Here is a 26322-nt window from a genome sequence, read left to right on the forward strand (position 1 = left end):
TTTTAGGGAGCCATGTTCTTCTTCCTTGGGATTTTTTGTGACTGTGTTTAGAACTACAGTGTAAAGAACCTCCTTTTCTTCTTGAAACCTGCTTTTAAATTCAGGGCAATGTTTTCCAAATTGTGTTCCCATAGAACACTAGTTCCATGAAACGAATAGTATTATATAGATAAAGGATTCCAAAATTGGTTTAAGAACAGTAAATTAAACAAATTATAATAATAGGCACGATTTATGGAGGGCTTGCTATGTGCCAAACACTATTCTAAATACTTTACATATGTAAGTTGTTTAATTCTTTCTTTTAAAAGTTTATTTTTTTATTTTTATTTTTTATTTATTTTTTATGTGTAATTTATTGGCAAATTGGTTTCCATACAACTCCTATTGCTCATCCCAACAGGTGCCCTCCTCCATGCCCATCACCCATTTTCCCCTCTATTTTTTTTTTATTTTTGAGAGAGAGTGCACTAGCGGGGCAAGAGAGACAGAGGATCTGAAGCCAGCTCCGTGCTAACAGCAGAGAGCCTGATGCAGACCTTGAATCCGGGAACCGTGAGGTCATGACCTGAGCTGAAGTTGGATGCCTAACCGACTGAGCCACCCAAGAGCCCCAAGTTGTTTAATTCTGGCAATGACACTTTGAAGTATGTACCATCTACTAGGCCCATTTTACAGATGAGAAAACTAAGGGACCAAAAATTTAAGGAACTTGTCCAAATCCATGCAGGTGGTAAGCAGTGGAGCTGGGTTTTAAAGTCTTCCCTCTGGGCCCAATATAACTTTCTGCAATGAAGAAAATATGCTGTATCTGTGCTATACAAATGGTAGACAGTAACCACATGGGGCCTTTGAATACTTGAAATGTGGCTACTAGGCCTATGGAACTGAATTTTTTTAAATACTTTTTTTAAATGTTTATTTATTTTTGAGAGAAAGACAGAGACAGCATGAATGGAGAAGGAGCAGAGAGAGAGGGAGACAGAATTGAAAGCAGGCTCCCAGCTCCATGCTGACAGCAGAAAGCCGTGAGATCATGACCTGAGCCGAAGTTGGATACTTAACCAACTGAGCCACCCAGGTGCCCTGGAACTGAATTTTTTATTTTATGTACACTTAATTACTTAAATTGAAATATCCACACATAGCTAGTGGCAACTGTCTTGGACTGTCCAGATCCAGGCTCTGTACTTCTAACCACTACCCCGCTGTAGGAAAGTTGACTAGCTTTCTTTCCTGCAGGACTTGACAGAACCTTTATGCATTAGTAAGTATTATGAAGCACAAAGAAGAAATAGAACATATCCAAGGGGGTATAATCATAGAAAAGTTTTTCCATAGGACATCTTAAGGGACAAGAGTTCCACAACACACACTCGCCAAGGGGTGTGTCCATCAGTATGTGCTTTCTGGAGATGACAGATGACCTCTGTCCTGTCAGGGGAATGTCTGGGGGACTGACATAGCCAGAGCAGATGCCTGCCCATGAAGTGTCACAGAGGCTTCCGGGGGCCCAGATGCTTTCCTAAAACTTCTATCATGGGAACTGCTCCTCTGGCAGAGAAATAAAAGCGTTTCCTCCCAAAAGCGCAGAGGTAGTAAGAGATAAACCTTATCCCATGAACACATCATTATGTTAACACAGAATGGATGAATTAATTTAAATCAATTAAGACGTATACTTTACAAATTACAAAGCACTTCAACTTCTTCTATCCATGCCCCTCAGAGTGTGGTCCCAGCAGCAGCTGAACCCGAAACTAGTCCGAAGTGTGAATTCACCAGCCCACTCCAGACCTACTTAATCAAACCCTGGGGTGGGGTGCGGTGGGGGGAGGCCAGCATTCTGTGTTTTAACAAGTCTGATTAACAAGTTGATTCCCGTGCACGTTCAAGTTTGAGATCCTTTACATGTATTTGTCTAATTTAATCTTTAGAACTGGAGAAAGAGAGGTCCAGGGAATTTAAATAACATGCTCAAAGTTACACAGCTGGAAAATTACCGAGCTGGAACAGAACCCAGCTCTCACAGCAGACTGGAATCTGCCTGGAGCTCTTCCAGATTTGCTGGGGAGACTCCCAGCTGCTGCTGGCCCGCTTCTTTCTCTGAGCTTGCCCAGGATCAGAGCAGGGTGAGGCCTATGAGGCAGGAGAGCCAGTGACATGCTCCCCTGCACACTTTTCTCTCCCACCTCCACCCTCCCTACCTTCCCTCCTATCCCTTTCTGGTTCATGAGGTACAATGTCAGCAGCATTTTTCCAGCTTCCCTTCCCTCCCTTTACCCCTCATTTGCCCTCCTTCAAGGCCATTATACATCCCTGGTCTCTCATACGGTAAAGTAGAAATTCAGTGGGCTAATGGGGGTGGGGCAGATGCTTCTCTCCCCCTGGTTAGGAAATGCTGGATTAAACAAGGTAGATTTCTGTATTGAAGGTATTTTCAGAGCCTTTACTATGTATATATGTGAAGCTCTAAAATGAGGGTATAGTACAAAGCATTCATCAACTCCCAAGACCGCAGAACCTTCTTATTCAGAGGACATTTCAGGAGACTAATGTTTTGAAGGCGATGGGTCCTTTCCCCATGGAAAGAACAGTACGAGCCCTAAGTGGATAAGGCATGAGACAGATAGGTTTTGAGGGTCATGGTAAAGGACGGGGGAAGTTCCAGAATGCAGAATTCCAGCTGCACCATCTCTGCCACCCCAAGCCCATCCTCAATTCTAGCCGCATCAGAGATCTTTCTAAAGTGCCAAGTTTTATCAAGCAGAGAAGAGTGATGCCAGGGAAATACAAGCATTGAGGGTAGAGGGCTAACAGAGAGTGCCCCACAGCAGGGAGAGAGTCAGCTACCAGAGGCCCTACTGGGCCAGCTGTTAACCCTTTAGTTGCAGGATCATGGGGAGGTGGGGTGAAGGGTCCCTGACTCAGGATTGCTGAGTCAGGGAGGGGTGTGAGAGTATTCTGAAGGCTCAGAGCAGGAACATTCTGCCAAGGATGGAATTATTGCCACATTTGACAACCAATATACCCATTCTGGTACCTGCCCCCTAACCATTAGCCCTGAATGCACTTGAATTTGGCAACAGGCTTCAGGCTTCGAGGCTGAATCAGATGAGTAAAACAGTATACGTAACGTTTAGGGACCTGATGAAATACAAAGCTTTATTTTCCACATGAAATCAACTACATGTATTGTGAAACACAAGTTAAGTTTCCATTCTATAACAATGTCATTATCTCAGATTTCGCTTAAAGATAAGCTCTCTCTCATTTTAGGGATCCTTGCTTCTACTTGGTGGGCTCAAAACCCACATCTTTCAATAGGAGTGGTCCCACAGCCCAGGCAGAAGCCCCTGGCTTCATCAATTGCCCATTACAGGACAAAAAAATACTTAAATTAGACACCAAAAACCTTCATGCTGGTTCCAGCTCTGCCACTTGCTAGTTCTATGGCCTTGGAAAAGTTACATACTTTCTCTGAGCCTCCTTCTCCTCATTTGGAAAATGGGGATCATCATAAGGTAATACGCATGAAAACAACTGATAATAATGCATGGTGCATAACATGCTTTCAATAAATGTTGCAAGAACTAAAAAATTATTACTAAGACTTGGAAAACTGAAAAAGTCAACTAATTAACTAACTAAAAAACCACATGCACGCACACATACCAGCTCATGCTGGGCCACAGGCTTCATCTGAAAAATAACGGCTGGTTTGGATTTGGATGTGGCAAGGAATCTGAGATTAACTGCACCCTTGCCTTCAGTTAAGGAAAAGCAGATGTACAGGAAAGGAGGTACCAATTTGAATGACAACACCAGGGCTGGAAGAAAGCATTCATAATCCCCATCCCCAGCAAACAGAGCGGTGCAGAAGGTTATCATGGTCACAGGAAGAGGGGGATGGTTGTGTGTCCTTGCCTTCTACGGACTGTGGTGTGGTCTTTAGCCTATGTTTCACTGATCATCAAAAATAACCACATCAGCACACTGTCACTTTCCCACCCTCACCTGATGATATTTCATGACTCATCAAAGATCCTGAAGAGATCTCAGCTCAGAGGCCCCTCTCCACTAGGTAATGGCAACTCAAGGTATATGTTAGCTTCATGCTCTGCTTTTGGGTAGTCTACCCCCACTTCTGACCCTTCTCAGATTCATGAACTATGTGATCCTCGTGTGTACAACCCCTTCATTCCTCAGGCAGGGAACCCCTTATTTAATGTCACACAACATATTAGTGACATGCATCAGTTAGCATTTGCCAAGTACCAACCACCCCAAAACTTAGTGGCAGTGGTCATATATTTAGCTCATTGTTCTGTGGATCAGGATTTGGGGGCTGGGCTCATGTGGTCCTGACAGGGCTCATTCATGCATGTGCAGTTAGATGCAGGGTATGCTAGGGATTGGCTGGCCCATGATGGCCTCAGTTAAGATGGTTCATCCCTGCTCCACGTGATCTGTCATCCTCCAGCAGAGTAGTCTGAGCTTATTTACATGGAGGGTGAGTAGGATTCCATGGAAGAGCGGAAGTACCTCTTAGGTCTAGTATCAGAATTGGTACTACAATGCTGCATCCTATTTATTAGTCAAAGCAAGTGACAAAGCTAGCATGGATTCAAGGAGCAGGGAATGTTTCCGTCTCCTAGTGGGAGGAGCTTTAATGTCACACTTCTAGGGGTCAGACTACAAGGATGGAAATAATGGGAATTTTTTTGCCAACTAGCCAACCCTAACTCTACCAAGAATTCTCCCCAAGTCTCCTGATTTTCAGTATTATAGATACCTGCTATTTGTCCCCCTACCATCTATTTCCACTTCTTCTTTTAATTCCACTACAATTTACTCTGAATCCAGTCTTGGTAGAACTTTTCATCAAAGACTCCACCCATCCTGGTCAGCAGGTAAACTCTCCAGGCAGTAGACCCCTCCAGGTGCTCTCTGCCTGGAATGTGACATTCACATGAAAGAACCCAGCAGAGTGGCATCATGACTCCAGAAAGACGGTCCTTATATTCCTGCTACCTTACTTCCCCAGTGCAGCCGAACCACTTCCATTCTCAAGCCTGAGCGTCTAGATTTACTTCAATTCTGTGCATTAATTCCCACAGTGGCTACTTTGGTGCAATGTCCAGCTACCCCCTCAGGACTGAAGCACTCATTCCCTCAGCTCCCAGAAGTGTTGCTTACTGACAGCCACAGATAAATCTCATCCAAGAATTGCCCATTGCTCATGGGTGTTCTCGCCCAAGGTTATGCACCCTCCCTGGCGTGGACTCTCTTGGGATAGTTCTGAAAGGCCATCCTTATGGGATCGAGTTCAACTTTTCCATCTGCCCAATCCTGCTTTGCTCACTCCCTTGTAGGTTTTGTTGCCAAGAGCATTCTCCAGGGAATGTCCTGCAGAAACATCTCCATCTGAGAGATGGTTTTCTGGGAGCTCCACAAAATGTTGTATATCACTTCAATAAATCCCCTTTTTGCCTCAGTGAGTGCCTAAGTTTCTGTTTCTTACAATCAAAAACTATTGGGGCACCTGGGTGGCTCAATCGGTTAAGTATCTGACTCTTGGTTTCGGCTCTGGTCATGATCTCACAGTTCGTGGGATCAAGCCCCACATCAGGCTCTGTACTGACAGCACGGAGCCTGCTTGGGATTCTCTCTCTCCCTTTCTCTCTGCCCCCTCCCTTGCTCCTGCTCTCTCTCTCCCTTTCTCTCTCTCAAATAATAAACTTTTAAAAATACCGTTACGAATAATTCAATAAAAAATTAAAAACAAATACTGTTATGAGACAAATGAACAGAAACAAACAACAACAACAAAACAGACTCATAAATATAAAGAACAAACTAGTGGTTGCCAGAGAGAAGGGAGTTAGGGGGGTGGCTGAAATAGGTGAGGGGAATCAAGAAGTACAAACTTCCAATGATAAAATAAATAGTCGTGGAGATGAAAGCTATGGCATAGGGAATATAGTCAATAGCATTGTAATAATTTTGTATGGTGACAGATGGCGACACTTATTATTGTAAGCATTGCATAATGTATAGATTTGCCAAATCCCATGTTGTACACTTGAAACTAGTATAACATCATATGCCAACCCTACTTCAATTTAAAAAACTGTTATGATATATTTTAGTTCAGGATTCTTTTCACTACAGTTTTCTAATTATTTTCTTGCATAACTGCTATTTGATTCCTCAGAATAACCCTCTCAAATCCCCATTTTACAACGGAGGGAACTTCAACTCAAAAAATCTTAAATGAATTGTCCAAGATGAACAGCTGATAAGCAGAATCGTCAAGAAAATTGACTTTGGAGTCAGGCTGCCTGGGTATGAGTCCTGCCTTCATCATTACTACGTATGTTACCTTGGGCATGTTACTGAATCTGTCTAAGCTTCAGTTTCCTCCTCTGTAAGATGAGGACGATCATCATGCCCCTCTCACGGAGTTTCTGTGAGAATGAAATGAGGTACTTACTATACATAAAATGTTTAGAACGGTGACTGACAGTGAGCCCTTCAGAAGTGTTTGCTAGTTGATGTTAGTATTATCAGTAGCAATGGTATGAATACTGGTATTTTTGATTCCAAAGTTTGTGCACGCTCTGTGTCTACTAATTTCCCCATGTGAGAACCCTCTTTCCGAAATTTCTCCAGCTCATCTTGCTCTCAGGACGCCAGAACTCGAGCAGAGACTGCGTATCTCTAGTGAAAGGGAATAGCCACACCAGCTCTGGTGACAGGGCCCGACTTTGCTGGCCTTCACATTTTCCTTTGTTGCAGGTTTGATGTACTGTCTCCTCCCCCACTCACTGGCTTTGCTGCAAGTGATTGTCTTCTTGGAGAACCTGAATGGCGCTCCTGTTCGGTAATTTGTTAAAGTATATTTATACACAATAGACTCCCAGTGTAAATGGGCCCACTGTGCGACCCAAGGAGCTGATTTAATTATTAGCATGGTTCTGCTGGCCATTCGCTATCTCAGGTCTGCCTCTGTTATCTGTGCATCTCATGATGGGACACAATGGAAATATCAGAAGCAATAAATTACAAGTTTTCAAGGATGAAGGCCAAACAACAGTACCCTGGTTACTGGGCACCAAAGCCAGCTTCTCCTTAGAAACCTTAATCCTTGAACAAGAAGGCTGGGCAGTAGGACATACTCTTGTTATGGGGCACACACTGTTCTAAAATTAAAAGAATGTAGGTTGGTCTTAAAACCTGAGACCTTGTAATTACAAGGAATGAATAGCTCTTAGTGAAAACAGATGCATTCCCAGGGCTTAACTAACTTCTGCTTTGAAATCACAATGCCAGGGTGAATGGGAACAACAAACATTGACTGAGCATCCTTAAAGGTGTGAAGGGTAAAGAGAAGGGGGTCAGAATCTGTGCCATCCTCCCAGGAAGGGAAGTGGAGAGAGACACAAGCAAAGCTTCTTTCCAGAGGGTCAGGGAGCTATGAAGGAAGCATAGGGAAGGGCATCTAAAGCCAGCTTGAGGGTAAGAGAGGGCTTCCCTGAGCTGAAGAATTTCAAGATGCAGAGGATGAGGAGGAGGAGGAGGGGAGAGCAGGGCAGAAGGAGAAGAGCTATCTAGATGGAGGAAGAAGCTCTCTCAGTGGTACCGATGCATGAACACCTTTTGGGAACTTCAAGCATCTTTTCAATCCATGAATCCATTCCCCTCCCAACTCCACCTCGTCTCTATCCCTTTCTTAGCTAGCATCTTGCAGTGGTCTTCTTGCTGGTACCGCTGTCTCCTGACCCTCCCATAACCTTCCCCACTACTGCTGTCACCTCCCAAGTCCATCCTGTCCTGAGTGATCCCATTCTCCCTCAAACGGGCCTCCTCATAGGGGTAAGATCTAACCTACTCAGCCTATAGCTGGTGCCCTGTGTGAGCTAATCCCTGTAGACCTCACCTCCCACCTCTCCCCTACCTGGTGTTCTAATGACACAAAACTAACCTTGGGAGCCATCTGTGTGCTAGGCACTGCGCTGAATGCTTTTGCTTCATATATTATGCCCTTTAATCCTCACAGCAACCAGGTGGGACAGAGCTACGTATCCTCATTTCACAGATGGGTCTAAAAAGTTAAGCCCGTTTGACCTTCACACCCATGCTACTCCCAGGGCTACAGTTTGAATTAAATTTGCTTATGTTCAGACTTGTAAACTGATGATTAAGAAATGCTTGGAAATAAAATTATGTTGGTTATATAAAAAGAAAGATAAACATTTATTCACAATCATGAAATGAATAATCCATTTATCTGAATCACCTTAAAGACATAGAATTGACACCTGGCACCGTGCTCAGACTCCTGACCACCTGTCTGACCTAATTTCCTAGCAGTCCCCCTCCTGCTCACTTTGCTTCAGCCACACTGGCCTCTTTGTTATTCTCTCAGGCGAGTCCAATTGTGAGATTTTTGTACTAGCTGTTCCTTTGTCTGGAAGTGCTTGTCCATCAAGTTTTTTCATGACTTGTTTTCTCACTTTATTGAGACTTTGTTCAGATCTTGCCTGCTAAGAGAGAACTTCATTGACCACATTCTCTTAGATGTTCCCATCATTCGGTTTCTCTTTCCTGATACCTTTATTCATAGCCTTACTGCTACGTGACATAAAATTAGAGATCTATTTGTTTATATATTTGTTATTCATCATCCTTACTCCACAGGGCTCTACAATGGTAGGATCTCCAGAACCTAGAACAGTACGCAACACACAATTAATATGGAATGGAAGAATACGGAATGAATGGTAAAATGGCTCTCAATACTCCAAACCTTGACTATAAGTTGACTGAGAGTATTAGAGTAACTAAAATTTATGAGGTCATGCAGACTGTGGCTTGGGGTACTGGTGGACAATGGAAGAACAGGAGAGGCATGGAGGCCAAGTTAATGGTGTTTACCCAACAGTGCTTAGGGAAGAGCAAGGCCTGTTAGAGTCACATCTTTGATGGGAGTTTTGTCAGTTATGGAGATAAATACCTTATCTTTTTATCTCGAGTGCCTGGCATAGAGAAGACACTCAACAAACACCCAAAGTATTAGTGAATTCTAGAATTTTATAGTTGCCTCAGCCTGCCTCCAGAAGGTTCTACTCACGTTCTGAGAGCTAAGGTTGACCAGTGATTCTACAAGTTATTGTTTCTTGAGTATGCACCCTTTCAATCTTGGCGTGGACTGGCAACATTGGCCGTCTGATGTCTGGTCCCTTTACTGGATAGAAACTGTCCTGTAACTCTTCAAGGCTGGCTCCAGCTATGGAGTCTGGGAAGCTGAGGTCTGAATGACTATTCCAAACCCCTGTATGAATGGTTAGTATTTTGGCAAACTTGTTGGGGATTCTTCACTGTGGGAACCACTTATTTCTCAGGGTGGCTTGGAATAGCTGGATGACCGGAGGGAACATCTACAGCAGCATTTTTCAATCTGTGGATTTGCAATCATTTGTGGTGGGCTTCAAGCCACTTCAATGTCATGGTTTATGAAATCAATGTAATGAGTCACATACTGCCTTTTAAAATAAAATATATTATAATAGAAACTATAACTGGCAACCCAGAATCAAAAATGCATTTCAATAACAAAGGCACAATAAGGACATTTTGAGACAACAGATGTGCACTAAAGACAATGCTAAAGATGTTCTTCAGGCAGAAGGAAAATGATCCCACACCGAAGTGTGGAGATATGGAAAGACAAGAAGAGCAACAGAAAAGATAAATTCTAGAATATCTTATATTAATGTTGACTGTATAAATAATAACAATACTGTCCTGTGAGGTATAAAACACATAGAAAATTAAAATACATGACAACATGAGTGCCTGGGCAGCTCAGTTAAGTGTCTGACTTTGGCTCAGGTCATGATCTCACACTTTGTGAGTTCAAGCCCCACATCAGGCTCTGTGCTGACAGCCTGGGGCCTGGAGCCTGATTCGGACTCTGTGTCTCCCTCTCTCTCTGCCCCTCCCCCACTCACATTCTGTCTCTCTCTCTCTCGAAAATAAACACTAAAAATTAAAAAAAATAAAAAATAGGGACGCCTGGGTGGCTGAGTCGGTTAAGCGACTGACTTAGGCTCAGGTCATGATCTCACAGTTCGTGGTTTTGAGCCCCGCATTGGGCTCTGTGCTGACAGCTCAGAGCCTGGAGCCTACTTCCGATTCTGTGTCTTCCTCTCTCTCTCTGCTCCTCCCCCTGCTTGCAGCCCGCCTCTCTCTCTCTCTCAAAAATAAATAAACATTAAAAATAAATAAATAAATAAATAAATCAAATACATGACAACAAAGCACAAAAGTTGTGAGGGTATTAAATGGAATAAAGATGTTCTAATGTTCTTGCATTTTTTGGATTATATTACATTATATTTTTTATATATAATGATAAGATGTTTATATCATATAATTGTAGTTATGTCAGATGTTATATTATTTATAAAATATAGATTTATATTTATTATATCAAATATATAGTATTCATACTATAATCTCTAAGATAAACATTAAAGTAATAATAAGAGAATATATAACAAATAAGATAATAGAGGGTAAAATGAAACAATAAAAATCTTAACCCAAAAGAAGAAGAGAAAAGAGAGAAAAAGCAACATAGAAAAGGGGCACCTGGGTGGCTCAGTCGGTTGAGTGTCTGACTCTTGATTTTGCCTGAGATCGTGATCCCAGGGTCCTGGGATCAAGCCTCACATTGGGCTCTGCACTGAGCATGGAGCCTGCTTGAGATTCTCTCTTTCTTCCTCTGTCCCTCTCCCCCACTTGCACTCTCTCTCTTGCTCTTTCTAAAATAAAAACAGGAAAAAAGTTAGAACAAATTAAAAACAAAGAGCATAATAGATTTCAATCCAAATAAATTAGTAATTCCATTACATTTAAATGGACTAAATATTCTCATCAAAATACAAAGACTGGATAAATCAAATTAAATTCACATTAAAGACTAGGTAAATTAAGAAAATACTATATGCTGCTTACAAGAGATGTAATATAAATATAAGCATATAGGAGGGCTGAAAATAAAAGTGTAGAAGAAATGCAATGCAAACCTAATAAAAATAAACAGGATGTAGCTATACCACCATCAGACAAAATAGATTTTAAGGCAAGAAGTATTGCTAGAGATGCAGAGTGAGATCCCATAATAATAAAGGTGTCATTCTGCCAAGAAGACATAAAAATTCAATTTTTTTTTGTTCCTAATAACATACTTGCATTTAAAACTTGACCAAAAAAGGAGAAATAGACAAATACATAACCATAGTGGGAGATGTTGAAAGTAAGATTGATTGAGATATAATTCACACATGAAATTCACCCTTTTAAAGTGTACAATTCAGTGGCTTTTAGTACATTGACCGAATTGAGCGCCCATCACCCTTACCTCAATTGAGAACATTTTATCTCCTCAAAAAGAAACAAACACATATTCCCATTCATTCCCCTACTCCCTCTCTTCCCAATTTCTGGCAACCACTAACTTGCCTCCTGTCTGTACGGGTTTGCCAATCCTAAATGTGTCTCCATATAAAAAGAATCATACAACATGTGACCTTTTGTGTCTGGCTTCTACTTAACATAACATTTTCAATGTTCATTCATGCTGTAGCATGAATTATTTCATTCCTTTTTATGGTCAAGTAATATTCCATTCTAAGGATATACCACCTTTTATTCATTCATCAGTTGATGAACATTTGGGTTGTTTCCAATTTGGGGCTTTATAAATAATAGTCCTAGGACTATTTATATACAAATTTCTGCGTGAACATATGCCTTCAATTACCTTGGTATATACCTAAGAGTAGAATTGCTGGGCCCAATGATAACTATTTAACTTGAAGAATTGCTAAACAATTTTCCGAAGGGGCTAGCTTATTTTGCATTCCCACTAGCAGTGTATGAGGCTTCCAGTTTCCCCACACTCTTGCCAACACTTGCTGTTGTCTAAGATATATTGTCTGTGGATGCAATCAGGTTGTCTGTGAATAATGACAGTTTTTTTCCTTTACAGTCTTTATCCTCTTCTATTCTTGTTTTATTGCACTGACTAGGACCTCCAGTGTGATGTTGAAAAAAGCTGTTGATAGCAGGTCTTTTATTCTCAGTTTCAGGAAGAATTTTTTAATATTTCAGTTGTAAGTATACCTATTTTATTTTATTTTATTTTATTTTACTTTATTTTAATTTTATCTAAATCCAAGTTAGTTAACATATAGTGTAATAATGGTTTCAGGAGTAGAATTTAGTGATCCATCACTTTACATATTAGACCCAGTGCTCATCCCAACAAGTGCCCTCCTTAATGCCCATCACCCATTTAGCCCATCTCCTACCCACCTCCCCTCTAGCAACCCTCAATTTGTTCTCTGTATTTAAGAGTCTCTTATGGTTTGCCTCCCTCTCCGTTTTTATCTAACTTTTCCTCCCCTTCCCCTATGTTCATCTGTTATGTTTCTTAAATTCTACATATGAGTGAAATCATATATTTGTCTTTCTCTAACTTATTTCACTTAGCATCATATACTCTAGTTCCATCCATGTAGTTGCAAATGGCAAGATTTCATTCTTTTTGATCACCAAGTAATATTCCATTGTATATATACCACATCTTCTTTATCCACTTATCAGTCAATAGACATTTGGGCTCTTTCCATACTTTGGTTATTTTAACAGTGCTGCTATAAACATTGGGGTGCCTGTGCCCCTTCAAATCAGCATTTTTGTATCTTTGGATAAATATGTTTGGGTTTTAAAGAAAATTTTGATATGTGTGAGGATGTTCTTATTTCTAATTTGCTGAGTTTTTGTTTGTTGTTTGTTATCATACATGGGTATAGGATTTTACCACCACTTTTAGTGCAATAAATCCAACTTTGGTTTTGCTTACGTTTCATTTGAGAATTTTGCATTTAGGCTCATTGCCAAGAGAAAAAACAAATGAGATTATAAATCCAGAGTGTCATGTGCCAACAGTGAAAGAACTCGGGATTAGAGGAGAATGAGCCCAGCCTGGTTCTGAGAGTCAGAGGAGGCCTCACACGGGTCGAGAGCTCTAAGTTAAAGAGTTAGTGGAGTAAGCTGTTTGATGATGAGATGGGCAGGGGACATAGTGTTTTCCAAGCAGAGTAAAGAATATGTTAGAGGCCTAGAGGTAGGAGAGAACCATTTGTACCCCAGGGTTGAAAAGACATCCAGTATATCTGAAATAGAAGGCAGGGGAGGTGGTCCTGAGAGTGGAGGAAGGGAGACCAGCTTAGGAAGGAGGGAGGCCACATGGAGGTTGGTCTGTTTGTCTCTTTTATTTCTTGATCACTTACATCAACCATATGACTGATACTGAAGTAGTGTCCTGTCAGTGACTTTTCCACCTCTGTTCCAAGTCGTCTGGAGAGTAGAGACACCCATGGACACTGCCAAGAGGGTGGGAGGTAGAACAAGCCCTGCTCCTTCAGCATCTATTTTTTAGAACCACCATTCCAACCAGAGTAGCAGTTCCACGCTTACTTGATTCATAAAATGAACTTCTGTAAAAGGTTTCACCAAGGTATATATAGAGATATATTTGAGTAAGATAGTCCTCACCCCCTGCAAAATGTTATCTCCCTGAACTAAAATATCTGCCCCGAGGAAAGGACACAGACTCTATCCTCCAAAGGTGAGCAGGGGTGGGGGTCTTCTTGGAAGGACAGCCAGATGTTTCCAACGTGCTGCAGTGACGACTTGAACCCTTCCAGAGCTGAATTGCAAACACTAAGGGGAGGGGGAGGCATGGGAGCAAGGGGAAAAGTCATACACATGAGTATGAGCACTTGCAGGGATCTTGGAAAATCTCTATTCTACAAGAATAGTAGATGTGGAAACTTACAAGGGATCCTTCTTAAGAGGACTTTCTGGATGAGTGAACGAGCTTCTCCTTGCTCCTCGTGCCTTTATCTCGGGTGCCAAAATGGTGCCTGAGACCAAGCGTTTCCCTTCCCGTTCTCTCCATCATCACTCTCTCCACATCCCCCAACCCTGACTACTGGGCAGAGGATGATTTGAGTTTGGCAGAAAATGCAAAAACAGTTCATTTTCCCCAGAGTTTGAAAAACAGCAATTAAAAACATCCCCAACACCTTGAAAACTAATTAATTCTTTTCCAGTTAGGCTGCTAGCCTTGCGAAGGCAATGAATTCACCCTGTTAATATACATGGGAACATTTACTCATTATTTCTCCATATCTACCTGTCTTATCTATCTTTATTTAGACTTTTACAAAGTACTTACTAAATTGTGTGCACCAGTAAATATGTTAACTTGGTGCAATTTCATGGAGATTTATGCACCTGTGATGCCAAATATATTAGGTTCCCCTAAAAGCTCCGCATTTGGGGTGTGTTCTTTTCACAGACCCTATGGGGTACATTTTCAATGTGCTGAGGGATATGCAAGAACCAAAAATCAATGGGCTTAAATTATTAAAATTCTAAGCAGTCGTTACGGATTGGGTCAGGTATTATAAAACTTACAGTCCATCAATTTACTTTCAATATTAATTTTAGCCTTGTGCCTTGCCATGAAAATCATGAGAATGGAAAGCATGTAACATCTCACTTACAGCTGACGCAGAAGGGAAGTGACTCTGAAATATAGACCCTCCTGGCCTCGGGGGAAGATTTATGTGGCGAGGATCACTCTGCTCAGAGTAAGACTGCAGGTGAGTGGCAGGTCTGCATTATAAATGCCTGGGGTAACTATAAAAACATAAATGGTATCAGGTTATTGATTTTTTTTTTCTTACTGGAGCCCACAAATTAGAAAAGCCACTGCTAAAAATCACTGGTCTATCCACAAATTTTAATTAAAGCATAAATAAATCATTTTGGTTGCTGCACTTGCATATAAACAAAGGGGGAGATGGCATCCTTACAAATGCTTGTCAACATTTGGTGACTAATGGCTCACAGTGAAAATACAATCTGAAACAACTGAATTGAAAGCAGATTCTGGAGCTAACTCATATCACATGCAAACCATCTAAAGCTATTATGGCAAGAGGCATTGAAACCACAGATCAGGTTTTTGGGGATGGGTGGAGGGATGAGGATAATTTTGTTAAGTAGAGCAATACTATTTTTTTTTATTAAATACAGTGAAGCCCTGTAATGAGATGTTACAGCTGCTGCACTCCTGCCACATGATGGGGAAATGGATACCGCACCCCTCACGCAAAACACTAACCATATGCTGCCATGGTTCCAAATGTTGATTTTATTCCTAAATAAATACATAGCAAGAACTAATATAAATTAGGTCTCTAGAAACACAGGGATTGAAGGGGATGTTCTGAACATTCCTAGATCCCATTACATAAAAAGAAGAAATTAAGATGTTGAATAGTAAAGGAATTCCCAGGGGATTTGCAGTATTGGTATGGGCACAGGAAGCCCGAACCTAGCATTCATGTTGTGCTCAGCTTTGATGGAAGTGCGTGGGATGCTCCCCTGCACACATCTACATTTCTTCCCAGGAACTAGTGTGATTGGGAAGCATTGGGACACCAGGCCCTGCTGTTGCTACGGGGCGGGGGGGGGGGGGGTGTTAAGTCTGCGTCATCTGTGGCTAACACATCTTAATAGAAGGTCTGCACACAGTGGGAAGATGAACCTTGTGTGATTGTCCTTGCAGCCAACTGGAAGCTCAGTGAGAGCAGGAAGTATGTTGTCTGCAGTAACACCTTACTTGTCAAATGTTAGTAAAATAAGGAATAATTCCTTCCTTCCTTCCTTGCTCCCTCTCTCCCTCCTCCCTCCATCCCTCCCTCTTTTCCTTCCTTCCTTTCTTCCTCCCTCCCTCCCTTCCTCCCTCCCTTCCTCCCTTCCTTCCTTCCTTCCTTCCTTCCTTCCTTCCCTTTCCTTCCTTCCATCTTTCCCCCCTTCAATTAGCAAACATTCCTTGCAAACCTATCCCTATGCCATGCATGATGTTAGCTATCTGAGGATATGGAAAGGTATAATACAAAAGCTCTGTCCTCAGGAACAGTTCAAGTTGAAAAAACAGAGAAGATTCAATGCAAGGAGGTAAATATTTTAATAGCAGCATCCCAAGGACCTTAGGGGAGTCCAAAGAAAGGTAAACTTAACTTTAGAAGAAAAGCCACGGGGCAACGAAAGTTTTAAAAAGATGATGATGTTTAGGCTGATGTTTAGTCTTGCCATAAGAATGTGTTTTGCCAAGTAAAGAGATAAAACAGAATATCTAAACAACTGGAACTTAACTTTTTGTGTGCTGAACCTTTGTTTTTTACCATGCACATGCATGCTCTCTCTTTCTCTCTCAATCTCTCTCTCAAAAGTAAATATTTTTTGAAAAAGAATATACTGCTTCATTAACCCTAACATGACTTTTATTTTTTGCAAGATGCACTATTTTACATACTATTGAGGAAAATAAAACGCTGCCAATGAAACTGATCCTGCATATTCTTACCATATTTATGTTTTTTCCTTTATTTCTATTTTTATTGAAGTATAATTAGCATACAGTGTTGCATTAGTTTTAGGTGTACAATGTGGTGATTCAACAATTCTATACATTACTCAATTCTCATCAAAATAAGTGTACTATTGGGGCACCAGGTGGCTCAGTCAGTTAAGCATTCGACTTCGGCTCAGGTCATGATCTCATGGTTCATGGGTTCAAGCCCTGCGTAGGGCTCTGTGCTGACAGCTCAGAGCCTGCAGCCTGCTTTGAGTTGTATCTCCCTGTCTCTCTGCCCCTCCCAAATAACACTCTCTCACTCTCCCGTGAAAATAAACATCAAAATAAGTGTACTCTTGATCCCCTTCACCTATTTCGCCCATTCCCCCCCACCATTTCCCATTAACAACCACCAGTTTGTTCTCTGTATTTAAGAGCCAGGGGTTTTTGGTCTCTTTCTCTTTCTCTTTTTTGTTCATTTGTTTTGTTTCTTAAATTCCACATTTATATCTATTACATGACACATCTCAACTGCAGAGATGTTAAAATGGGAAATACGGGCTTAGAATCCATGAACTATGATAACTAAAATTGCCTTTATGATTTTATCAGAATAATGCAGTAATAAAACATGGGTTCTGGAGTCAGACCAAATTCCCGTCAGTGTTTTCTAGGTTTGTGAACCACAGCAAGTTACCTCCCTTCTCTGTGCGTTGGCTTTCTCATTTATAAAATGGGGCATTTAGTCCTACTCTGCTTTGCCCTGCATCATTCCTACATTTGGACTTTGAATGCTGAAGCCATTGTCTGTCTAGAATGGCCTATTATGTGATTTGATAAATATATGCTTGTCTGTCCAGTGTCACTTCCTTTGGTGGGCCAGCCTTCACCCCGTTCCAGTTAACCTGCTCAATCTACGTGATTCTGATGGGATCGATGACATTTGTCTCAGCCCAAAGGAGGTGAGGGGGCTGAGGGAGATGGAGGGGGAGGGCAGACAGCCCAGAGCAGGCCTGACCAATCAGAGCACACCATGCAATTTGGCCACGGTGACTGACTGGTTCAAGCCAAAAATTAACACTAGAATTTTGGTGAGGGATTAAGAAGCTAATGTACAGGAAGCAGATGAACAGTGACTGTCACACAGTACACACAGAATAGTCATTCATTATTATCATCACTATTACTGTGCGGGATGAGCTGCGAGGTTATGAAGCCCAAGTCCATCAGGGATATGCCAATAGTCTAATTGTACCCATGGATTTCCCATAGCAACTAGGAGCTTGCTAGAATGTAAGCTTTATGTGGACAAATCTCTGATTTGTTCATTGATATATCCTAGTTACCTGGAATAGAGCCTGGCATACAACAGGTGCTCCAAAAATATTTGTTGAATAAATGAACTCTTCTGTTTTTCTTAACTTCCTGGCTGTCTAGATGTAAGATGTCATTCGTGCTGATTTCAGTGTATCTGCCTCTAACAGCCCTCCACCCTCAACTAGCTTCCCTTCTTCCTTCCCTTCCCTTCCCTTCCTTTCCCTTGCCCTTTCCTTTCTTTCCTTCCTTCCTTCCTTCCTTCCTCTCTCTCTTTTTTCTTTCTTTCTTTCCTTCTTTCTCTTTCTTTCTTTCTTTCTTTCTGCTTCTTTTACTTCTAATCTGCTATTCACTGAATAAACAAAAATAGCCATACATACTAGAATTGTTTCTTTAGCCTAAGTAATGCACCCCCATCTCCCTCCATGCCCACCTGTCAATCCTCGTCTGTGTCCATCCTCTCCGGGGGCACCACCTAGGCCCAGAGGGAACCCAGGGGTTTATTTCTGAGCTGATCACCGTGTTTGTATTGGCAGAATCTTGCAACTTCAGAGACCACTGTTATGTTAGCTTCCTCTACGCTTTGCTCTTGGTGGCTTGGCACTGACAGCTCGCCACCCTTAGAGACATTCCAAATAAGACTTAGGCATTTCAGTGGTCCTGTTTTGCTTTGGCCTCTCTCCTAGCTTGTTCCCATTCCCACCACCCATTCCTGGTTGATTGCAAACTTCAAACTGAAGTGGTTGATGCCATCACAGCCCCAGGGACCTCAAAGACAAGCTTCCTCTCCCTTCTCACAAGGAAGCACGCTCCTTGGAGGGTAGAAGGCATTCCCCTCATGTAGGTCCCATTGCAGGAAGTAACATCTGGGCTTACCCTCACTGTCTGACACCATGGGGAGAATGAAACTGGCCCGCACTTACAGAGTGGGAAGCCCAGCAAGGTCTCAAGGAGAGTGTCCAAGGACAAAATCCCTCAATAAAACCTCAATCCCCAAACATGGCCAGAGAGGTAAAAATGGGGTACAAAGCACTGGAATAGAAAACCAAGACACTAGTTAGATGTTTTTCCTCTAACAAGGGACACGTATGTGACTTGAAGTTTTCTATTACAATTCAGGGAATCACATTTTTTTTGTCCCACACGCTATGAGACACTATAGTGTGGAGGTTCCCTCTCTGGTCATTCTTGAGAAGGTGCAGCCTTGAGCGTTCACGCAGCCTTCCAGATGGCCAGGGATGAGTGTGATTTTATTTTCAGACCTGGTTTCTTAGGAGTCACTCTTAGCTCAGAGGCACTTACTGCTCAGTCAGTGCTTGGTCAGAGGTGGTGTTTGCCTTGTGCTAGTGCAGTCTCTGCCTTATGTTAAGAGCTCTGTGTGCAGCACGAGTGACACTTTTAAGTCAGCCCCCGATCACACCTTGATTTTTCCTGAGTAGGTGCAACTTGGCACACGCATACATTCTTCCTAAGTCCAGAATTGACTGTAATCCTTGGAGGCCTCTTCTTAGCTATCTCTTCCTCCGGTTTCTCCCTACAAAACTTCCGTTCTGCCTTTTTTCTTGTATAACAGGGCTGCAAGTCTACTCTTAATTGCCCTCCGCCAAGATCTCCATTGTTTTCAACAGTGGCTTCAGGTCTGGAGTTTTCCACACTGTTTCCAATGAAGTGAACCCCTTGGGCAGAGCTACGGAGCCCTTCGGTCCTTAGGGCCTGCCTTTGGCCTGGACAGAACCCCTGTGCCACTGCATCAGAGCTTGGGCAGACACCTGCTCTTAGGAGGGTGCCACCCCCACTGGGTGAGTCAGCACTGTGGGGGCAGCAGGAGATGGCAGCCTCTGATCTTAGCTTGTCTCTCCTGGTACGAAACTCTCATCTTACAAGCAAGTTGGGAGGAGGGGCAAGAGAGCTCCAGTGCTCTTAGCCTCTGCACCTGGAGCAGAGCTGACAGCCTGAGTTTTAGAGCTGGGTGAGGAAGGGAAACTCAATCCCTTTGGCCATTCCTGCCTAGAATAGAGCTTCTCAACATGGGGCTAGGAAAGATAAATGGTGGCAGCCTGCCCCTTCTCAGGCAAAACAAACCCCAATCTGGGGACTGGGGGCAGAGAGAGCCGGTGTCTGCTTGGCTGCATATGCCTGGAGGATAGCTCTGTAACAGGAAGCTGTAGGGAGGGGTAAAGGAGAAAGTTCTGGCTCAAATGCCAGACTCTCTCTGTTCTTACCAAGATTTAGAATCTTTCTCCATTTCCTATATCCCCTTAGGACAATTTTTGGAGACTTTAGATGATGGTTGCTTATAATTTTTACCAGTGAGCTTCTTTTTCTGGGGAGAGGGTCTACCCAACTTCTTATTCCTCAATTCTGAAAGTTTCGAATCCACACTACCACTTGGTTAAAGATAAGCTCTATTCATTCACCTGACAAATATTTGTACAGTATTAATTATATGGCAGGCAATGATTTCGCTGGTGGTTGACCTCTGTCGTTAACCTACTGTTTTGGGGTTATGTATATTAACCACTCTCCAACACGATCAAGTGAGCCTCACAGGAAGAAGCCATGTCTACTTGGTGTTTGTTAATCAGTTGGTGCAAAGTGGGATGTATAGTTAATGATTTTGTTCAATTCCTTCCTTCCTAGTAATATCCCTACTCGACTAACGTCACATTTTCAAAACTATGTATTTTTCTGAAGTGCTCATTTCCTCATGCCTCTATTTAGCAAATCACTCTAAGATTTTCTTTTATTTCTCTCTGATATCAAAGCAATTTTTGAGCACCTAATATCCTTTAGGCCCTTCTATATGCAATCTCATTAATGCTAGTATTAACCCCGTGGTTAAATTATTCTAATCCCATTTTGCAGAGGAGAAATCTGAGGCTCAGAAAGGTGAATGAATTTATCTAACATTAGAGCAAATAAAGTGGCTGAGCTATGCTCTGAGCGTAGAACTGCCTGACTCCAAGACGGGTGTTCTTTCCTCCAGACAGACCTATCCTGAAGTGAATACTCTCTATTTCTTAGAGAAAACCACAGTGAGTTTAAGGAAAATCGTTTTCAACACCTTGCGTCATCTAGAGCATTGCCTGCTTTGGAAGCCTGCTGCTTTTCCCAAAGCAAATGTGAGATCTGGCCTCTTCACATGTGAGGTGCGTTGGCACACAAAATGACTAATGAAGGACCGTGGAAGTAAAGGGAGTGACCTTGTTGCACTGCCCTCTAAACCCCCAAATGACCCTCATTAAGGCAATGATTTGGCTGATTTACTAAGATGTAGCCCACAAAATGGCAAATATAACTCAACCACAACCAATCTGGCCCTTGTTAGCTGCGTTGTAACAAGAACAGGTATGAATATCATTATGAAATGCTTAGGACAAGAATTATGCTGAATTCAGAATGTTCTCCTATAAGGGGGAAAAAAATAGCAGTCCAGAATGGAGAAGCATAACGACCCCTCTACTTTTTTTTTTTATGTTTATTTATTTTTGAGAGAGAGAGACAGAGTGTGAGCAGGGGAGGGGCAGAGACAGAGGGAGACACAGAATCTGAAGCAGGCTCCAGGCTCTGAGCTGTCAGCACAGAGCCTGACGTGGGGCTCAAACTCACAAGCAGTGAGATCATGACCTGAGCTGAAGTCGGACACTTAACCGACTGAGCCACCCAGGTGCCCCACTGCCTCCCTACTTTTTAAAAATTGATTTGAGGGACACCTGGCTGGCTCAGTCTGTTGAGCGCCCAACTTCAGCTCAGGTCACGATCTCACATTTCATGAGTTGGAGCCCCATGTCAGGCTCACTGCTGTCAGTGCAGAGCCTGCTTGGGATCCTCTGTCTCCCTCTCTCTCTGCCCCCACCAAAAACAAATAAACATTAAAAAAAAAAGTTTTGATTTGAAATGAACATCTTCAAAACCCTGCATCCTGAAACTCTTCAGGCCTTCAATGGGATTTGAGTGGTTCAGTTGGATCTCACTGGCTACTTCCTTTAAACTAATCTAATCTCATACCTTCTCCACCAAGCTACAGAATCAATAAAACAAGGTGGGGCAGAACTGGAAAGAATTTGAGTGGAAACCTCTGAGGAAAATGTGGGTTTTTTTCCTTCCATGGCAGAAATAAACATTGACATTTCAATAAATTGTATTAGACTATAAACTTATGAGATGTTAGATTGCTTCTCCCCTAAGTTCCATAAAACACCTGGAATAGTATTATTTACCTATTGGTATTATTTACCTATCAAGTATCTTTTGATTATTGCAGCCCGATAGGACCAGGGTTAGGTCACTTGAAGAGTTTGCCCCTAAATCTGCTCTATTACCAGTCCTCATCTGCCATATGGCTTCTTCAGACTTCTTTTTTTTTTTTTTTTTTTAATTTATCTCTCTGGGAGTTCCAAGGTGAGGTTGGAATGTCTCACCTATAATTGGAGCCACTCTGTAGTCATCTCTCCCTTCCCAGTCTTCTGGCTGTTGTTTCTCTTGTCTCATGTACTGTTTTTCTCCTTAACCACAATGTTTTCTTCTGGGTTGGATTGGGAGGGCCCGAGAATGCTAATCCCTTCCTCGGCTACCCATTCCTAAGGAGCACCGAACCACTGAGGTTCCCCCAGGTGGGGTTGGTTTCCTGTGTCACTTTGGCCTAGAGAACAGAATAGAATCCTTGGCCCTTGGGGAAGCTTACTCTCAGAGAATAAGGGAATTCAGCTGACTATGCCATTTATTCTTCCCCAAGTTACTAATCAGTTAATTTTTTCCAACTGTCCTAAGAGGGAGTGAATAAAGAAATAGAAAAAGGCCAGGAGTGTTACTCTCATTGGTCTCTTCCACAAAGAAGGAAACACAGAAGTGGTGGAGAAGCATTTACTCTCAAATGCCCTGTGGTGTTGGCTGAGAGCCCCCACTGGTAATGGGGTGATTCTGGTAATGCCCTTGGCCTCTCATGCCACTGAAGTTCCTAAGTCTAGATCTCTGGCATTCACCTCTCTCTCCTTCCCCTGTTCTTTTCATAAGGAAGAGGGCCACTGCCAAATTAGGGCAGAAGCCTGCTTTTCTAGTATTTAGAGCTTTTCTAGTATTTTTGTTTTGATTTTTTTTTCAGTTTGTAACCAGTTTATTGAATGATCTAAATTCAGTAGAATCAAACAGGAAAAATATTATTTATTCCAGTGACTGCTCCTAAAAAAGCTCTGTTGAATCTCATTCTCCTTTCCCTAAATGACATTTCGGGTAAAAATTTTCACCATTTTTGGATATTAAAAAATGCAATGTAATACCACTGATCCAGCCCAAAGCCTCAAACTCATGCCCAACTTAATTATCTCCTGCCTAATTCAAGAAAGGTATTGTCTACTGTGGAAGGGAGTGTGCTTTTCTCTTTCACTTTCCTTCCTTCCTCCTCTTTCTTCTCCAGTGTTTTGGGACCTCAAGGAAGGGTGGGGAAGGGGGAAGCAAAATTCTTCTATTTAAGTGTTGTCTGGTCCTTCCTTCCTTGGCAGTCAACGCCCATGTACAGCAGAAGTCTAAATGCTGGATCTCTCATGAGCTCACGGTGGGTCCCTACTGAGATCGTCACACTGCCTGCTGTGGGAGATGCACTCTGCCATGATTCCTCATAACCCCCCACCCCGCCCTGAATTCCCATTCCCTTTGGTAAACCCCACAACATTTTTCTGGATGGAATATACGGAAAATATCTTCAGCATTATATGTCATCTTGACCAAATATAGCAAAAGTTGTTTCATTGTGACGAACAGAATTGAGCTAGGTGAGTTCTCCAACCTGGATGGGAAGCTCTGCTCCAGAGGATCATTCAGGAATCCAGGTTTCCTCATCTATTTCTGCATTTCAGCCCACGTGCGGGAAGGGGCAAGAGAAACTCAGCATGAGCAGTTTTTTCTTTAAAATGATAACTTGGAAGTTTCCAGATGTCACTCCACTTCTATCCTGTTGGCCTGAACTTAGTCACACGACTATGCCTAGTTGCAAAGGAGGCTGGGAAGATGTAATCTTTGGCTAGACGGCCACATGACTACCTGAAATCCTGGAGGGGTTTTTATTACTAAAAGATAAGCAAACAACGAAGGGGCGCATCGGTGGCTCAGTCGGCTAAGTGTCTGACTTCGGCTCAGGTCACGATCTTGTGGTTTGTGGGTTTGAGCCCCACGTCGGGCTCTGTGCTGACAGCTCGGAGCCTGGAGCCTGCTTCCGATTCTGTGTCTCCCTCTCTCTCTGCCCTTCCCCCGCTATTGCTCTGTCTCTCTCTGTCTCTCAAAAATGAATGAAAACGTTAAAAAATATTTAAAAAAAAAGATAACAGACAATGGATATTACTAAAAGATAAACAGAAAACTTGGGGGCAGAGTTCAGCAATCCCCGCTCAGGCATTTTGGGGTACATCCTCACATTGAACTTCAAACCACTTTGCCTTCGTGCCCTATTGTCGAGTATGGGCCACAGCACCACTTCTTCCTGATTTCCTCCAGACTCCCAGTGACCCTCCCTGCAATGTCTCCCTGCTCCCATTTTCCCATGCATCAAACATATCTGTAGATACTAGAATACCAGTTATAAACAAGTTTCCATGTTCTTTCTTACTAGGACACATGAAGTTGGAGTCACATCGGAGTAACCTCAGGATGCTCTGAGAACACAGAGGAGACACCACACATAACCTACATGGCAAGGAAACAGTTGGAGAAGTTTGCCTGGATGATAGAAACACCTGCGAAGAGTTCTGGAGGAGAAGTTAGTCACTGGAACGCACTGTGAGCAACAAGATAAGCATGTGCAGGAACCACAGGAGAAGCCAGAAGAGTGCATTTGCGGAACAGCGAGTCGCACACGATTGCTTGACGGTCAAGTGTCCGTTGAAATGGGAGATGTTTTTGGAAGACAAGGCTTACAGAGGCAGACAGGAAGCAAATGATGAACGCCGTTGTAGACCTGAACTTCATCCTGAGGGCAAATGGGATTTCATGGAGAACTTAAAGCAGGGAAGTGACCCAAACCAATCTGCCTTTGTGGAAGACAAGTCTGACAGCTGGGGGAAGGGTGCATTGATGCGGGCAAGACTGGGTGCTGCTGGAACAGTTGGGAATCAATTGGACAGATCCAAGAGGACAAAATTAAGGGCCTGAAGTAGAATAATGACAGCTCTGCCTCCAGAGCTCACATTCTTTCCATGATAATGATGGTTTTCTTCTGTTTGTTGGTTGGTTTGTTTGTACACTGTCTCATTCCAAAAGAGATTTGGGATGACCTTCACAAATTCATTAAGTGGTGCCATGAATATGAATTCTGGTCTGCAAATCTAGGTATACAAGAAATATTGTACTTCTTTGTTTTCTAGATCTCAAACTCCATTTCTAATTCAAGTTCACTTCTACTGGGCAGGTGGGCTGCCACCCCTCCCACTTGGGTTCTTGCCACCTCTGTGGACTCTGCTTCCCTCTGCTCTCTCTAAACCAGATCCAAATAGACTCTGGGAATCTCTTTGTCATTCTTGGGGAAATCCTCTTCTTTCCGTGTTTCCCTCAGGTGCCCTTTTTCTCCATGCAGGACACTTAGATCATTCTCCCTAAAGACTTTAGACTTTTCTAAGCAAATCCAAAAAGGGAAGCAAACCATTAGTTTGCCACCCATGAAGCCAGATGACCCAGAACCTGCAAGCCACTTACACAGAAAAGGGAAGAGAAGAAAACTCTCAGCTCAACATGTCAAAAATGGTCCTGTCATGATACCATATGATTATTTCAAATATCAATAAGTCATGGTGAAGGGAAAACAAAATAAAATAAAACTAGTGAGAGAGTTCATGTTTTGAAAACTTTAAATCCTTTCCAAAGTTAGTACCATAAGCGCTGAGCAATCTAGTGACTAAAGCAAAAATGGACACATGAACTAATATTAGTTTCCACTAAAGAAGAGACACCTGGCAGGGGTAGGGGCGGGGGGTGGGGGGCTCAGTCAATTAAGTGTCTGACTCTTGATTTCAGTCCAGGTCATGATCTCACGGTTTGTGAGTTTGAGCCCCACGTCGGGCTCTGGGCTGACAGTGCAGAGCCTCCTTGGGATTTGCTCTCTTTCTCTCTCTGCCCCTCCCCTACTCGTACACTCTCTGTCTCTCTCAAAATAAATAAATAAAAGTACACCTGTTTTTCAAGAGTGACAAGGTTTTATCTATCCCTGGGATGAGAGGAAAGTTTCTCCCACTGGATCCTCATAAAGAGGACACTACATACGATGCAGGCCACCCCATGTTCAACATCATCCCTATAATGAGTTTTGTCAGATGGTCTCTTATGACAATATGGGCACCAGAGATTTAAAAGAAATAAAGCAAACAAACTCAGAAACAGTCCCAGCTCTTGGTGTGCCCTGATCTGGTCAGGAACACAAGTAAACAGACAATTGCCACATGTTATTAAAGTACCATGGTGGAGGTGTGGTATAAAGTGCAAAGGGAGCACTTCCACAAGTTTCTAGAAGAAGAAAG

The sequence above is a fragment of the Lynx canadensis genome, chromosome C1 (assembly GCF_007474595.2).
Source record: "Lynx canadensis isolate LIC74 chromosome C1, mLynCan4.pri.v2, whole genome shotgun sequence".
Lineage (NCBI taxonomy): Eukaryota > Metazoa > Chordata > Mammalia > Carnivora > Felidae > Lynx > Lynx canadensis.